We start from the raw sequence: 18,187 nt of genomic DNA on the forward strand, positions 1-18,187 counted from the left end.
CAATCATTGCCAGCATTTCCTCCCTCCTTCAGTGCCCAACTTGTCCCTGCCGCCCAGTTTTTAACCACTAAGCGAGTCCCAATTGCCCGCATTTGGCCCCTATCCCTCTATACCAATCTTACCCATGTAACTGTCTAAATGCTTTTTAAAAGATAAAATTGTACCTTCCTCTATACTACCTCTGGCAGCTTGTTCCAGACACTCACCACCCTCTGTGTGAAACAATTGCCCCTCTGGATCCTTTTGTATCTCTCCCCTCTCACCTTAAACATATGCCCTCGAGTTTTAGACTCCCCTACCTTTGGGGAGAGACGTTGACTATCTACCTGATCAATGCCACTCTCTACCTTATCTATGCCCCTCAGCTCAGGTCAGAACATACTGGCCAGATGGTTGTCCTGAACATGTCCCAAGCAATAAAGGTGTTAAGGCAATACCATGAACAATTTCCCCCCTTTTCTCAATTTTACCTCTCTCCCACCCATCCCCCCCTCTGACAAACATCTGACAATTTTTTGATGACCTTCTAATCTTCACTGATAGGCTAGTAATCCTGAGAATGATGCGAGATGACATTTTCCAAGAACATTTTCCAAGTTACAGAGGGACATAGATAGGATGCAAGACTGGGCGGAGAAGTGGCAGATGGACTTCAACTCAGATAAATGAGTAGTGGTCCATTTTGACAGGTCAAATGGGATGAAGGAGTACAATATAAAGGAAAAGACTCTTAGTACTGTAGAGGATCAGAAGGACCTTGTGGTCTGGGTCCATAGGACTCTAAAATCGGCCCCGCAGGTGGAGGAGGTGGTTAGGAAGGTGTATGGTGTGCTGGCCTTTATCAATCGAGGGATTGAGTTTAGGAGTCTGGGGATAATGATGCAGCTATATAAGACCCTCATCAGACCCCACTTGGAGTACTGTGCTCAGTTCTGGTCGCCTCATTACAGGAAGGATGTGGAAAAGATTGAAAGGGTGCAGAGGAGATTTACAAGGATGTTGCCTGGACTGAGTGGCATGCCTTATGAGGATAGGCTGAGGGAGCTCGGTCTTTTCTCCTTGGAGAGACGTAGGATGAGAGGAGACCTAATAGAGGTATATAAGATGTTGAGAGGCATAGATCGGGTGGACTCTCAGAGGCTTTTTCCCAGGGTGGCAATGGCTGCTATGAGAGGACACAGGTTTAAGGTGCTGGGGGATAGGTACAGGGGAGATGTCAGGGGGAAGTTTTTCACACAGAGGGTGGTGGGCGAGTGGAATCGGCTGCCGTCAGTGGTGGTGGAGGCAAACTCAATAGGGTCTTTTAAGAGACTCCTGGATGAGTACATGGGACTTAATAGGATGGAGGGTGATAGGTAGGCCTAAAAGGTAGGGATATGTTCAGCACAACTTGTGGGGCCGAAGGGCCTGTTTTGTGCTGTAGTTTTTCTATGTTTCTAACTCAACGGTAATCAAAGAACAAACAAAAGAACAAAGAACAATACAGCACAGGAACAGGCGCTTCGGCCCTCCAAGCCCGCGCCGCTCCCCGGTCCAAACTAGACCATTCTTTTGTATCCCTCCATTCCCACTCCGTTCATGTGGCTATCTAGATAAGTCTTAAACGTTCCCAGTGTGTCTGCCTCCACCACCTTGCCCGGCAGCGCATTCCAGGCCCCCACCACCCTCTGTGTAAAATATGTCCTTCTGATATCCGTGTTAAACCTCCCCCCGCCTCACCTTGAACCTATGACCCCTCGTGAACGTCACCACCGACCTGGGAAAAAGCTTCCCACCGTTCACCCTATCTATGCCTTTCATAATTTTATACACCTCTATTAGGTCACTCCTCATCCTCCGTCTTTCCAGTGAGAACAACCCCAGTTTACCCAATCTCTCCTCATAACTAAGCCCTTCCACACCAGGCACCATCCTGGTAAACCTCCTCTACACTCTCTCTAAAGCCTCCACGTCCTTCTGGTAGTGTGGCGACCAGAACTGGGCGCAGTATTCCAAATGCAGCCGAACCAACTGATGCGCATCAATTGGACACGAGGCTCAAAGCTTCGGTAAAAGAAGGCTTTTATTAACTAACAATGGAACCATCAGAACTTTAACACACTATCCCAGACTGAAGGGGTCCCGTCCGAGCAGGGGGTCTTATACCGCTCCCAAGAGGCGGAGCCCGACTGGGATGTGCCACAACAGTAGCAACCACAGGTGTATCAATCCCACCCTAGCCCAACAACAACATTAGTACAATCCCACAGTAACCTATATACATTCCTATAGTGCTGGCCAGCCCTGGCCCAGTACTATCCAGTGGGAACCAACGATGGTTCACCACACCAACGTTCTATACAACTGCAACATCAGACCCCAACTTTTATACTCTATGCCCCGTCCTATAAAGGCAAGGATGCCATATGCCTTATTCACTACCTTCTCCACCTGTGACCCAAGGATCTGTGGACTTGCACACCCAGGTCCCTCTGCGTATCTACACCCTTTATGGTTCTGCCATTTATCGTATAGCTCCCCACTACATTAGTTCTACCAAAATGCATCACTTCGCATTTATCTGGATTGAACTCCATCTGCCATTTCTTTGCCCAAATTTCCAGCCTATCTATATCCTTCTGTAGCCTCTGACAATGTTCCTCACTATCTGCATGTCCAGCCATTTTCGTGTCGTCCGCAAACTTACTGATCACCCCAGTTACACCTTCTTCCAGATCGTCATTTGGGGATTACCAAATGCAAAACACAGGCACAACAATCGGTATGGTGGCCGGGGATCTCAAAATCCATCAAATAATTTATCTTGACTTGCCATACCTGTGCCATGGACAGACAAAAACCAATACTACCATAATCATTTCTGTTCGGACCTTGGCAAAGGCTAGGAATGGACCTGTTTGACTACTTTATAGTCATTGACCATTACTCTCGCTGACTGGAAATCAGAAGACTCCATACCACAACGACAGAAACTCTGGTAAAAGTTTTGGGAAATATTTACTCAGCCCACGGCATAACTGATAAGGGCATCTCGGACAATAATCCACAGTTTATGAATGAACATTTCTGACAATTTGAACCGAACGTCAACCAACACCCTCAACTGAGAATACTCAAGATGAAATCAGGGAGAGTTGTGGAAGTAATAGAGAGGCTCAACCTGAGAGGATGTGACTTAGGGGAGATGATGGGAATGTAACAACAGTTTTGAGATTAAACTTGGGGGTGAGATGGGGAGTAAAGGGTTAATGGTTATGTTAATTAGACCATGATGTTAATGCTGATGTCAGCATGACATCAAAGCCAGATAACCAGAAGGTTGGAAGGGAGAAAGACACAGGACAGTCTGTATAAAAGCAAATTACTGCGGATGCTGGAATCTGAAACCAAAAGAGAAAATGTTGGAAAATCTCAGCAGGTCTGGCAGCATCTGTAAGGAGAGAAAAGAGCTGACGTTTCGAGTCCAGATGACCCTTTGTCAAAGCTAAAAGGCATAGAAAGTGGGAGATATTTATACTGCAGGGTGAGGGAATGAAAGATGAGTCATAGCCACAGAAACCAAGGGAAAGGCTGCTAACGGCAGTCCATAGAGAGAATAAAAGGCGTAAATGGCCAAACGGCAGAGAAGCTGCAATCAGAGGGTAAACTGTGACAGATAAAGATGTCGGGGGAGGGGGAGATGGGTGGGAGAGAGATAAAATTGAGAAAAGGGGGGAAACGGGAAGCAATGGGGGGAGAAAAGGTAAGAAAAGGGGGGATATAATAGGGGAAAAGAGTGGGAGGAGGGAAAAAAAATAAAGAAAGACAAATAAAAATTTGGACAGTCTGTGTCCAGAAAACAATGTACTTCCCATCAGCTCTTTGTAAATAGTGTAAAAAATAGTTTTTAAAGCGCTATATACTGACTATTTTCAAGTCACTCATAAAGTGAAACTTCATCAAAACAGGTTATTTCCCCTTTAGATTTACAGAGGTTCACATATTGCTATCAAAGATTAAAGAAATAATTCCAAATTCCATTCTGCAGTGAAAGGTTACGTTATTCAAATATTGGCTGAAATTCTCCAGATGGGTTTTTATAACAACTGACAATGGTTTCATGGTCACCGTTAGACTTTTAGTTCCAGATTTTTATTGAATTCAAATGTCAACATCTGCCATGGTGAAATTCAAACACAGGTTACCCTGGGTCTCTGGATTACTAGTCCAGGGACAATACCACTACACCACCACACCTCCCCACATTATAACAAAGAAGGAACAATAGCCTCCATTGTGTTTCATACCATTTGAAAAACAAGAATGAGGCAGCGACCACCTACTAGGTCCCATCATCTGGCAGAGGACCCTGTAGGCAATCGGTGCCAGTGGGATTAAGAGTGCAATCTTGCACAGAGGAAACTTCTCTGCAATTCTGGAATAGAATACAGCCGTTTCTTTCTACCATAGCAGCGGGTCCCCCGAGACTGTAGCTACATGATTTAGCCCCTGGAAAAGGACAAACATCCGAAACAATCCGTTTCCCGATAGTCATTTGACTGCAAAACAGTTAGATTCAGGAGTGGTATCAAAGGAGCAGGCACTTGCATACTGTTGGCAGGCATCTGTGTCATTTGCAGCATAATAGGGATGTCAATGACAGTTTGAGGTAAGTGTGTGCGCTGCGCTGTTGAAAAAAGTGGTCAGTTTTTCAATAGGTCGGTTTTCATACTCCCATTGATTGCAGCAGAGAAATTTGCGTCTTTTAAATTTTCCTAATGCTCCAAGCAATATTGGACACGTAGACGCTCCTTGTACCCAGCCTTCTATGGTATAAATGGCAAGAAGCATATTGCATGGCATTGTAACACCCCTGTTCATTCATTGGGTGGATATATTATCCACCAGCCCTCAACTCTTAAAATACCTTCTGCAGTAATTTGACCTGTTTCGTTAGACGAGTCTTAATTATCTGGCAATTTCCACTTTCTGCCAGCTTGGCTCTCCTGTGTTATGGTAATTAAGGATATTGCATTGTTCCAAGAGAGATTTTGTATAAAATAACCGCCCAGATTTTCACCATAACAGAGAGGCCTCTCTCTTAAAGCACCTAAATATGATTGTGCATTACAAAGTGCATAAACTCCTTGGGTGGGATTTTCCCGCCATACCTGCCCCAAAACCGGACAATCCTGCCCGAGGTCAACGGACCTTTGCATGATCCATGTCACCCCCCCTCCCCTCCACTAAGATTCCCATGGCAGATGGGGACGAGAAAATTCCAGTGCTTAAAACTGTCAAGCTATCAATGAACTGAGAAAGTTGTTAATGAACTGTCAGAGCTGTCAATGAACCGTCAAAACTCATTGGAACTATCAAAATTCATTAGAACTATCAAAGTTGTCAATAGATTTACTTTTTGGGGATTTAAATTGAAGACGACCTCCAGTCTGGAGTTCGAAAGAGGAATCAGTGTTTAATATTTCATTCTATCTTTGACATAAGTCTGAAGGTTATCATTATAGGATTTGTGTTACTATGATTGATTACAAACTATCTGTGGAGTGCCTACTAGGTGAATAGTTTGACTGACAGCTCCAAGTGATTATCGAATAGAAATATTTGTTTTCATAGAGATTAGCTAAAGGAATTTATATGTATTGAATGAATTTTTATCAATGTTTTTTATAAATTGTGATGTATGTCATCAGTAGAAACATAACTTTATTTTGTGTCAGCATTGCTCTTGAAGTTTTCTCATGGTGGATACTAGGTGAGTTGGCATGGAGAGGGTAAGAGCAAATGTTGGTGGGTGGGAGTATGGGTTAGCATGTAATGGCAGTTTATTGGAATAGAGCTGTAAAGGGCTATGAGGGTGGGTCAAGGGGCATGAGGAGCCATGGGACGTGGGTAGAGAGGCATGCGTCAGCTTAGGTGGTATTAAGGAGCCATGGGGGCAGATGGGAGCCATAAGGCATTTGTTGGCATGGATGGATCATGGAGCGTGTATGGGGATGGGGGTGAGCACAGTAAGAAGTCTCACAACACCAGGTTAAAGTCCAACAGGTTTATTTGGTAGCAAATACCATAAGCTTTCGGAGCAATGCTCCTTCGTCAGATGGAGTGGTCTCTGTTCTCAAACAGGGCACAGACACAGAAATCAAATTACAGAATACTGATTAGAATGCAAATCTCTACAGCCAGCCAGGTCTTAAATGAACAGACAATGTGAGTGGAGGGAGCATTCAACACCGGTTAAAGAGATGTGTATTGTCTCCAGACAGTACAGTTTGTGAAATTGTGCAAGTCCAGGAGGCAAGCTGTGGGGGTTACTGATAATGTGACATAAATCCAACATCCCGGTTTAGAGTCACTGAGCAGAAACTGATAGCCAAGTTCCGCACACATGAGGACGGTCTAAATCGGGATGTTGGATTTATGTCACATTATCAGTAACCCCCACAGCTTGCCCCCTGGACTTGCACAATTTCACAAGCTGTACTGTCTGGAGACAATACACATCTCTTTAACCTGTGTTGAATGCTCCCTCCACCCACATTGTCTGTACATTTAAGACCTGGCTGGCTGTAGAGTTTTGCATTCTAATCAGTATTCTGTAATTTGATTTCTGTGTCTGTGCCCTGTTTGAGAACAGAGACCACTCCATCTGACGAAGGAGCATTGCTCCGAAAGCTTATGGTATTTGCTACCAAACCTGGTGTTGTGAGACTTCTTACTGTGCTTACCCCAGTCCAACGCCGGCATCTCCACATCATGGGGGTGAGGACAGGAGGGTTTTTTTTTGTTGTAATCACATTTCTTATTATATTTGACAAGGTTCTGGCCTTCCTTCCAGCCCACCTCCACAGCTGGCAACCTCTGCATTCATTACAGGGGAAACTGGCCCCAGTTCGCATCCAGCCTGCCCCTCTTAAATGAAAACAGGAACTGCAGGGGGCATTTATAAGAATTGCTTTCGCAGAGCAGGGAATTCTCCCAACTCTGCGCACCCGACCTGGAAGCAAAAATCTGGACTAATGCGTCTGAACAACCTCAACTCATGTCTGGTTCAGGCCACAGCTTTTCCACTTGCATACGAACACGTCGAATGGTCTGCAAAAGCCTTTCTGAGCTTTGTGATGTTTTAACCCTGAAAATGCATTAAACTATTCTTTATAGATGCTCTTTCACATCAAAGCAACCATACTTGAATACCTTATTCAGGTATTATTCACTCAGTTGCTCGTAGCCACTTCTGCATGTATACAGGTCAAAGTCCACAATGGATTTTAGGTATAAAGCATGGACTCAGTTTCCCAGGTCTGTTTTCCCTATTTACAAGCTGCAGCTTTATCCAACCAGCCAGCAACAAGTTATGAGAGTGTTCTATGGTGATACTAACATTGCAATTTGTTCTATCCCTTGAGAGAACTGCTTCTGCTCTTCACTGCCTAAGATTACAAGAATTAAATCAATAAATCAACACATGAAGGACTGCGTGCTCAAATTCCTTTCATGATACGCCACTGAAATTCCAACACCAGCTTTCCTGCACACTAGCCTTTTACAATTCAGCAGTCTAAAGTATGTTACCACATTTTTAGAGAAAATAATTCTGTAATTCTGGGTCACTCCCTCTATATGAAACCCCGCTTCTAAGATTTAATAATTGATTTGGACATCACCCCAAAAAATGAGCAACCCTTTATTTATGTTGACAATGGTTTTGACTTGCTTACTTAGGTTTTGTTTGCAGTAATAGAATCCATGGCATGTAGTGCCATTCATTACTGTTAATCACAGTGGGGCTCCACAATTTTTGACTATGGATCTGTTCATTGCAACTGCACTTTTGGAATACGTGCTGTGGAATTTATGTGAGTCCCCAGTGTCACGTGGATGATGATACATTTCACACAATGGGAAAATCCGCAGGAGAGAATGAGGTGATCAGTGCATGGGAGGCCAGATACTTCAGCTTTGAATTTTCTGGGGATCAGAGCTCGGACTACATCTGATTAAATCTGACCTTAAGAGTTTCAATGCAGATATAGTGATTCATCTCTCAGTGGGTCCAGGCACCTTCAAGTGGGTGAAATCATGATTGCTTTTGCCTATTAAATTATTCCCATAGAGAGTGCTTCAATTTAAAAGGACACACAGGGGGCCAGTGGAGCCTCTCAGCCTACCCAGAGTTACAGATTGCACCAAGAATAATGCACACAACCTATCCCTGAGGACGTCTTGTTCATGCTACTGCCCATGTCATGTTCTAGATCAGAGAATGCAATTCAGGAGGGATTATGTTGTCATCCTTGTGCCCCTATGTCGGAAACACAAATATATAGTAAGAGCACAGTGAGCTACTGCTATTTTTTGCCACACTCCCATCAATATATATCAGCAAAGGTTTAGCCTGAGATGAAGTTGATGGAGAATATGATAATACTATTGGGGGATGGGAGGGAGGTAGTTTTAATAAGAGGTGCTTGTAATCTTCCTCATTTCTTTTTTAAAACAAATCATTGGAATAAGGCTCACAAGTACAGTTTTTCTGATCTTCCCTGGAGCATCTCTTTCATAAAGTACTACAGTAAATTCAATAAATCAGTGCTTCTAGTGAAAGCCTCATTTGAAGGGAGCATAGGTTGTTGTAACCCTGCCTCTGATCCGCATGTCCTTTGAGTACTTTTCACCACAGGGAGTGTGTGATAGATGAATTTAGCCTGTAATACATCTGTCTGGTCTTTTAATATACTCACGAGAAAGACCTTGCAGAACATTTAAGACCATCTTTTATTCCTCTATAGTTCATGTCAGGCTCGGAGCTTTAGATTGTTACAGACTTCCATACCAGCTGTTGTACTATGGTGACATGTTTCTATTGACTGACTCTATTTATTGCAAAATTACCATTCATTTGAGATTCTGTGGGCTGCACGATAGAAATCTCCATGGATTCCTCCTGCCACTTTTCCCATCACAGTAATCACCAGAGTTTTACAGTATTTCACCAACATTTCATCAGACTGCTGTCAGTTTGCCAATGGTTGCTGTTTCTGTTGAGTCTAACCGTAATGTTTTTAATGACTTGAGACATTCCCCGATTCCATTCGGAACCTCCACAGCTCTTTAATGTCGCTAATGGCACAAAAAATGAAAATCTGCAGATTGTTACTGTCTATAAACATTTTGATTGGTTCCTTCATTTCAGTTGTATCATCAGAAAAGCATTGTGCATTTTCAAATATTCATATTATTATGCAAGTTCCAAAAGTGACACAGTGATGCTTCATCCTTGATTATGATTTGACAGCATGTACTGAGCTTCCGGTGTTAACCTGTTTCTGTACCTATATATATAGATATATATATATGGAATCATTCCAACTAACTTTTCATTTCAAAACATGAACATTGTTAATGCAAAAAAATGATGCTGTTGGTTCTCATGAATTTTATATAAATCACACAGGGGACATGGTGTCCAATCTCTAATAAAATCCTGACAAATGCACAATTATAAAAGCAGAGGGGGCAATAAGAGACAATTCCGAAGCTCATACTGATCACAGCAGCTCGATTGATATCTAGATCTGACTCCGGCTATATATTCCACTGATATTATTTAAATCATGAATAGCTTGGACCAGTGGGGAGGTTTACGGGTTCATGTACACAGCTCATTAAAATGCAGTGCATAGAATCATAGAATCATAGAAACCCTACAGCGCGGAAAGAGGCCATTTGGCCCATCGAGTCTGTACCGACCACAATCCCACCCAAGGCCTACCCCCATATCCCTATATATTACCAGTTAATCCCTCTAGCCTACGCATCTCAGGACCACTAAGGGGCAATTTTAGCATGGCCAATCAACCTAACTCGCACATCTTTGGACAGTTACAAAATAAGAAATCAGAAAGGCTCAGATTCTAGCATCCGCAATATTTTGCTTATTTTAGGTGAATGAATTGTTCATTTTACTAACTACAAAATGAGAATATAAATGAGAGAGAGTTTTGGGACAATGATACAAGACCTGGTTTGACCACATCTGGAAGACTGTATAGTTCTAGCCTCAGCATCTTATAAAGGATATATTGTCCTTGGAAATAATTAATCAGATTAATCAGAATGTTACTGGGGCTCCAAAGGCTAGATTGTGAGAGAGATTACATAAATTAGGTTTGTATTTACCATAGAATCCCTGCAGTGCAGAGAGAGGCCATTCGGCCCATCAAGTTTGTGCCAACTCTCTGAAAGAGCATCTCACCCAGACTCTCCCCTCTGCCCCATCCCTTTAACCCCACCCATTTACCATGGCTAATCCACCTAACCTACATATCTTTAGACGCTAAGAGGCAATTTAGTAATCCACCGAAGCTGCACATATTTGGACTGTGGGAGGAAACCAGGGCACTTGGTGGAAACCCACACAGTCACCCAAGGCCAGAATTGAACCCGGGTCCCTGGCACTATGAGACAGAAGTTCTAACTGTACAACTCCCTTATGGGAAAAGGGAAGAATAAGGGTGATTTGATTGAGGTTTTGTTTGGACTTTTGAAATGAATTGACAGGGTAGATGAGAGAAACACTTTCTGCCGGTAGAGATAAGAAGATATGGCCTTAAAATCAGAGTAAGAAGTCTCACAACACCAGGTTAAAGTCCAACAGGTTTATTTGGTAGCAAATACCATAAGCTTTCGGAGCACAGCTCCTTCGTCAGATGGAGTGGATATCTGTTCTCCAACAGTGCACAGACACAGAAATCAAGTTACAGAATACTAATTAGAATGCAAATCTGTACAGCCAGCCAGGTTTTAAAGGTACAGACAATGTGGGGGGAGGGAGCATTCAACACAGGTTAAAGAGATGTGTATTGTCTCCAGACAGAACAGCTGGTGAGATTCTGCAAGATCAGGGGGAAAGCTGTGGGGGTTACTGATAATGTGACATAAATCCAACATCCCGGTTTAGGCCATCCTCATGTGTGCGGAACTTCCGCACTTCCGGAAGTTCCGCACACATGAGGACGGCCTAAACCGGGATGTTGGATTTATGTCACATTATCAGTAACCCCCACAGCTTTCCCCCTGATCTTGCAGAATCTCACCAGCTGTTCTGTGTGGAGACAATACACATCTCTTTAACCTGTGTTGAATGCTCCCTCCCCCCACATTGTCTGTACCTTTAAGACCTGGCTGGCTGTAGAGATTTGCATTCTAATTAGTATTCTGTAACTTGATTTCTGTGTCTGTGCACTGTTGGAGAACAGATATCCACTCCATCTGACGAAGGAGCTGTGCTCCGAAAGCTTATGGTATTTGCTACCAAATAAACCTGTTGGACTTTAACCTGGTGTTGTGAGACTTCTTACTGTGCTTACCCCAGTCCAACGCCGGCATCTCCACATCTTAAAATCAGAGCCAGGCCATTCAGGGGGAAGTTAGGAAACTTCATCTCACAAACAGTGATAGAAATGTGAAATTCTCTCCGACAAAAAAGCAGATGTGAGCTCCACCAATTTTGAATCTGAGATGATAGACTTCTGTCGGCCTATAATATAAAAAGACATGGAGCCAAGGCAGGTGAATGGAGGTTGAATACAGATCAGACATAATCTGATTGAATGGTGGAACAGATTCAAAGGAAGGAAAGATCTACTCTTTTTCCTTAATTTCTATGTTGTAATTAAGAATGCCCATTCATCGTGAGAATAGTTATTTCTCAATTTCATCAAATGATAGTCACAACACTTAGTCATTTTGTTACATATGATATATAAGCTCTGGTTTTACTATGAGAACAAGTATAGGCAGGGGGGAGGTGGTGGCATAGTGGCATTATCACTGGCCTAGTAATCCAGGGCAATGTTCTGGGGACCAGGGATCGAATCTCACCATAGCAGATGTAATTAAATTATTTAATTAAAAGTCTAGCAATGACCATGAAACCATTGTTGATTGTCATAAAAAGCCATCGGGTTCACCAATGCCCTTTAGGGAAGGAAATCTGCTGTCCTTACCTGGTCTGGCCTACATGTGACTTCAGATCCACAACAATGTGGTTGCCTCTTAAGTGCCCTCGTGGGCAATAAATGCCAGGCCACATCCCATGAATTAATTTTTCAAAGATGTGGCACAATGACATTGAGTGTGTTAATCCATGTATTTTACCATAGCACTGCACCGCTGCATACAGATACTTGTATATTTGTTATATACTGTTTCCTGTTGCTGTTTTGTAAAGTAAATGTAAACTGAAGAAAGGTTCTAAGGTTTGTACAGTTCTCAGTCAATCAAAGGTTAGTGGCCCAGAATTTGATGATTTCTGCAAAGTGAGCTGTCACTATCTATACAAGACAAAGAGTCACACAGGTAACATTGATTACAACACTTACACTTCTGAATCTAATTCCGGTTTGTCAAATCAGCGCACTTCCCACGCTCCCCAAAGCTTTCCAAATGTACATTTCGATAGATCCCAAATGACTATCGAGTTGACTCACTGGCCTTTAATCTTGTTCAGACAAAAGAACATTTTCAAAGCAGTACAAACACTGAATTTAAACAAAAATCTCAGTTCTCTACCCATTCGTGCAAAACAGAGCAAGAAACCTTCAACACCCTTGATTTTTGAAAAGGTGAGGAATGTTTGCAGTAATGACAATCCGTCAATACAATTGCACACACAGGCCCAGATTTTCTTTCTTGAGGAGGGTACTGGGAGTCAGTAAAATTCCCAGCTTGGCCCGCTGCCCCAGGAGAAAGTGTCCGTAAGATCAGGATTTTCATTATGGATGGGGGAGTGCGCATGGGCGGGATTCAGGTCAGCTGACCCAGGAAGATGTTCAGAGGCAGTTACAGGGGCTGCCAGGTGCCAAGGCGGGTTGTTTAAAAAGCCCACCTCGGTGCTGTGGGACTTTGTCACAGTTAAAATCAAACCAAAAGGGCCCTCTAGCCCTGACCCCTCACACCCTCCACACACTTCCCATGCCCATTCCATGCCACCTCTTCCCTCCGCCCACCCTCTTTGGCTCTTAATGCCCCCAGGCTAAGTTATGCCTCCCTCACAACACCTATGGTTCCTCATGTCATGAAGTCCCACCCACTCCCTATAACCCCTACTGCCCCCATGTCAAGGTAAGCCCTATGAAACAAATCCTATGGCCCCTCAAAGAAATATGGAAAATAGGAGCCGGAGGTGGCCATTTGGCCCTTCAAGCCTATTCCACCATTTGTCATGATCATGACTTATCATCCAACTCAATAGTTTGATCCCATCTTCCCCCCATATCCTTTGATCCCTTTCACCCCAAGAGCTATATCTAACTCCTTCTTGAAAATATACAATCTTTTGGCCCCAACTGCTTTCTGTGGTAGTGAATTCCACAGGCCCACCATTTTCTGGGTGAAGGAATTTGTCCTCACCTCAGTCCTAAAAGGTTTACCCCTTATCCTTCAACAATGACCCCTGGTTCTGAACACCTCCACCATCAGGAACATCCTTCCTGCATCTACCCTGTCTAGTCCTTTTAGAATTTTAGAGGTTTCTTTGGGATCCCCTCTCATTCTTCTGTACTCCAGAAAATATAATCCTAACCTAATGATTCTCTCCTCATATGTTAGTTCTGCCATCCCAGGAATCAGTCCGTTAAACCTTCGCTGCACTCCCACTATAGCAAGAACATCCTTCCTCAGATAAGAAGAACAAAACTGCATACAATATTCCAGGTGTGGCCTCACCAAGGCCCCGTATAATTGCAGCAAGACATCCCTGCTCCTGTACTCAAATCCTCTCCCATAAAGGCCAACATACCATTTGCATTCTTTACCACCTGCTGCACCTGCATGCTGATCTTCAGTGATTGCCCAAGTCTTGTTGCACATTCCCCTCCCTCAATTTATAGCATGTCCCCATGCCAAGGTATGCTCTGCCTCCCACCCCACCGTGGCTCCCCATGTCACCTATGCAAACTACACCCTTCCATCCACCCGCATGGCCCCTCATGCCCTCTGTGCCAAGCTGTAGCACTTTCATGTCCATTGGCCCACTGTACTCTGTATAGATCCAAGGCCCTCCATTGTGACAATAGAAAATGTTGGGAAAAAAAGCTTTTAAAAAAAACAAACAGGCATTCATTCACAACTTTCCACTGTGTTAAAATTCTCCTTTTACTATGGGGTAATAAAAGTGTCAATCATCCAGACCCTTTAAAGTTTCAATAGCTGAAATGCAAACTCTTGAAATTTCTTAATTTTGTATAAATAAACATTGCAAAATTGATAACAGAGCTCAGAGTGCCAGAACTGTCAATCAAGTAATGTTTTCTCGTGGGCTCAACAGACTAATGGATGTCTGGGCTTTAAGCGAAGAACACCTCCTTAGTGGTGTGGATTCAGGGAAAATCTCAGCCAGGAAACCAGATTTGAACATATCCCTTTGTTTGCAGAGAGCAAGTCCCTGCGTATGATTGTACATTGCTTCTAACAAAGGTGGCTGAGCCACCTTAAGAATTCGACTAATTATCTTAAAGTGGTTGTATGTATAGCTATTAGCACACTCAGAACTGTTCAACAGGTGCTGCCCAAGCACAGAATCACATCTAACAGTATACGTTATGCTTTTGGGTTTTTGTTTTTGGGGTTGTTTAGTACAGCCTGTACTCTGCCTATTACGAACATAGAACAGTACAGCACAGGAACAGGCCCTTCGGCCCATGATGTTGTGCCGAACATGACGCCAAATTAAACTAATCCCTTCTACTGCCCGTGGTCCATATCCCTCTATTCCTTGCATATTCATATGCTTATCTAAAAGCCCCTTAAACACTCCTATCATATCAGCCTCCATCACCAACCCTTGGCAGCGCATTCCAGACACCTATCACTCTGTGTAAAAAACAAGCCCCTCACATCTCCTTTGAACTTTCCCCGTCTTACCTTAACAATGGAAGGAATATGCTATTTAATTTGATTGACCAATCATTGGGGTGCTTGGACTACATACTTGGCATTGCCCCAACATTGAAATTAATACACAACATTGCTCAATTATGTGGTAGACAGAATATCATTTTAGACTGATGGCAGTATTTTGTTAGTGGAAAACACCACCCATGTAGCTACTGAATGGTAGCAGAGTGAAACAGCTTTCTTAACTCAGTGTTCAAAGTTTTGTGATAACTTGCCTTTCCAAGGTAATTTGAGGTAGACCAGGCATTTTGCAGGTCCGAAAATGGTGGCTTTTGGCCCATCTGGTTGTTTGCATGATACACAACAAACAATGATCTGACAGGTAGGCGTGGTCCCACAGGATAACCTTGACATTTTTTTATTTGTACAGGGGATGTGGGCATAGCTGGCTGGGTCAGCATTTATTGCCCATCCCTGACTGCCCTTGAACTGAGTGGTTTGCTAGTCCATTTTGTGAGCTAATTTAAGAGTCAACCACGTTGCTGTGGTCTGGAGTCATATGTAAGGCAGACTAGGTATGGGTGGCAGATTTACTTCCCTAAAAGCACATTAATGAACCAGATGGGTTTTCACAACAATCGGCAATGGGTTCATGGTCACCGTTAGACTTTTGATTCCAGATTTTTATTGAATTCAAATTTCACATCTGCTGTAGTGGAATTTCTCCATTGAGAAGTATTCCCTCTGCCTCATGAAGATTCACACAAAAGCTCCAGTACTCGTGTACAGCAGAAGGGGTTCTGCTCCATGGGCCAGCTGTTCTGCACAATTTGCTGCAGTTTACTCAGGGTGGCGTCATTCCTGGTGGCTTCCCTGATCTCATCCAGCTTGGTTACAGTCACAGGTAAGTTCTTTGTCAGCATGAGAACATGCACTTCCATTTCTTTGTCCTCCTCTTCTGCCATGAGTGGGTATGCATGTGATAAAGTGTATCCAATATACATGTCTTTGCCTGGCTTGTGTGACCTGGTATTTCTGCAGATACATTGGTAATCTTTGGATTCTTGGTAGTGTACAGTTCAGGGATTTTTAAGTATAGCTTCTAAAGGTTTATAATCAGACTTGACCTCCATGTCTTTGCTATAGACAAGCTAGTGGAAGTGTTCCAAGCCAAACACAATTACTAGCATTCCATTCTCTATCTGGGCATAACCCTGCTGTGTTCCAATCATTATCTTTGAAGCACACACCACCGATGTCTCATTTTGCAAGATGACAGCTCCCAGGCCGATTTTTGGAATGTTCACTGATATCTTGACTGGCTGACCTATGTTGTAATGCTTTCACACTTGTGTCTGGGTCAGTTTTCTCTTCAGGCTGGTCAAAGCTTCTTGGTGACTTTGTTCCCGGTGCCATTCCACATTATTTTCTAGAAGTTTTCTGATAGGAGCTATCAGGTCTGACATGTCTAATCGGGATTATTAGACAATCCCAATTATCTACTGGGATTAGGCAATCCCAATTGTCTACTGGGATTGTATAGACAACCCAAATACTGAAGGATTATGTCTAATTGCCTCCACTCGGGGCTAAATAGTTATTGCAAACAATAATGGCGATAAGAGCCAACGCTGCCGAGCCCCTTGCTGAAGGCTAAAATTACCAGATCTATAACCGTTAGTAAGAACTACCGACAGTGGGTTTTTATAAAGCAGCTGGATCCACTTAACAAACTCCGCCCCCCCTCCCCCCCCACTCCCACCCTGCCCCACCACCCCCCACCAACACAGCCCAACTTTCTACAGTGTGCAGAATGGATAAGTTGGGCCGAAGGGCCTGTTTCCATGCTGTAAACCTCTATGACCTCCTTAATAAAAAATTCTACTCCACCCAGTCGAGAGCTTTCTATCACCTGCTTTTGGAAGACTTGAATAATATTTCATCAACTCCTAACATTTGTCACATGAATTCTGGCGTTTTATGAACCCAGTCTGATCACCCTGGATAATGAAGGGGAAGACCTTTTCTAGATGCAACACCAGTATTTTAGGCACCAAATTCAAATCTACATTCAAGAATGAAATTGTCCTATCGGATGTACATTCCTCGTGATCCTTGCCTGCTTTCAAAAATTAAGGAGATGTTCACTTCTCAAAGCGACAGAGGCTGCAGACCTGCTTTGAATGAATAGTTATGCATATCGACCAGAGGATCTATTAGCAAGTCTTTAAATTAATTATAAAATTCAGTCCCAAAACAATCGGACCCCGGAGCCTCACAACACTGAACATCCCTCAGGGCAAAAAAAACACTTCCCCCTGAGAAGTGGGGGCATTTAGGATCGACCTTTGGTCTTTAGAAATTGTTGGGAGTTTAAGGGAAGAAAAAAAAATGCTCCATATGTACGAGTGCATCTTCAGCCTGATCTGTTTTACATAAATCTGCATCAAAGCTTTTATATGCAGTATTCTCTGTCTTAATCATCCTACTACCCTTGGAATCTAGCACAGAGTAAATAGTTCTACCTTCTCCTTGGTAAGGAGCGCTAAATATCTACTTGGTTTATTTTCAAGCTCACATATGGCTAAATCTTACCAGAAAATGGTTGTTTCTGGCAAGAAAGTGAGTGTGTTTCTCTCCAGAGAAACCTGTCGGTTTTCTCTCAGATTCTAGCACACACTGGCAAAAAAAAATCAAGGGGGTGTGATTCACACAATTAGATGGGGGGTAGGGCCTAAACATGCTGGCAAAACCCCGCCACTCAGAAATCGGGACGCAATCTTTAAAGGGCGCCCCGATCAGAACTGCAATCAACCTCCACCACCCCTTCACGGAGGCCTCAGGAGCTCCCCTCCCCACCCCCAATCTGAGCCAGCAGTTACTCCAACCCCCCCCCCATAATTATTGGCCCCTTTCCCTGTGCGATCAGCGGCCGCCTCTTCCCCTCCTAGCAACCATTGGCCCCTTCCCCACAACGATCACTGGCCCCTTCTCCCCCTCTCCCGCGATCATCAATCGACCTCTTCTCTCCCCGCACCCCCCGCCCCCAGCCAAGCGACCATTGCCGGCATCCTCTATTCATCATACCGCTCCCGGCCCACAACTATAGCTGCATGAATCTCCCCCCCCCCACCCCTCATGAAGCTCCCACTGGGGCCTGCCCCTTGGCACAGGGTGGCACTACCGGATTGGCACTGCCAGGGTGGCATGGTGCCTGGCCATGTTCCTTGTTCCCCAGGGATTATACTTACCTTTGCACCCCTGGGGTGACCCCTACAACAGGTTGACA

The 18,187-nt window shown here is 43.8% G+C and overlaps 1 protein-coding gene across 1 annotated transcript in view; it reads right to left on the bottom strand.

Annotated features, from left to right (window-relative positions):
* The window catches only part of LOC144505476 (BTB/POZ domain-containing protein KCTD16-like), a 205,024-nt gene that overhangs the window by 1,389 nt on the left and 185,448 nt on the right, over positions 1–18,187 (bottom strand). The gene's annotated exons all lie outside the window — the stretch shown is intronic.

Source organism: Mustelus asterias, chromosome 16 (assembly GCF_964213995.1).
Source record: "Mustelus asterias chromosome 16, sMusAst1.hap1.1, whole genome shotgun sequence".
NCBI classification, from domain to species: Eukaryota; Metazoa; Chordata; class Chondrichthyes; order Carcharhiniformes; family Triakidae; genus Mustelus; species Mustelus asterias.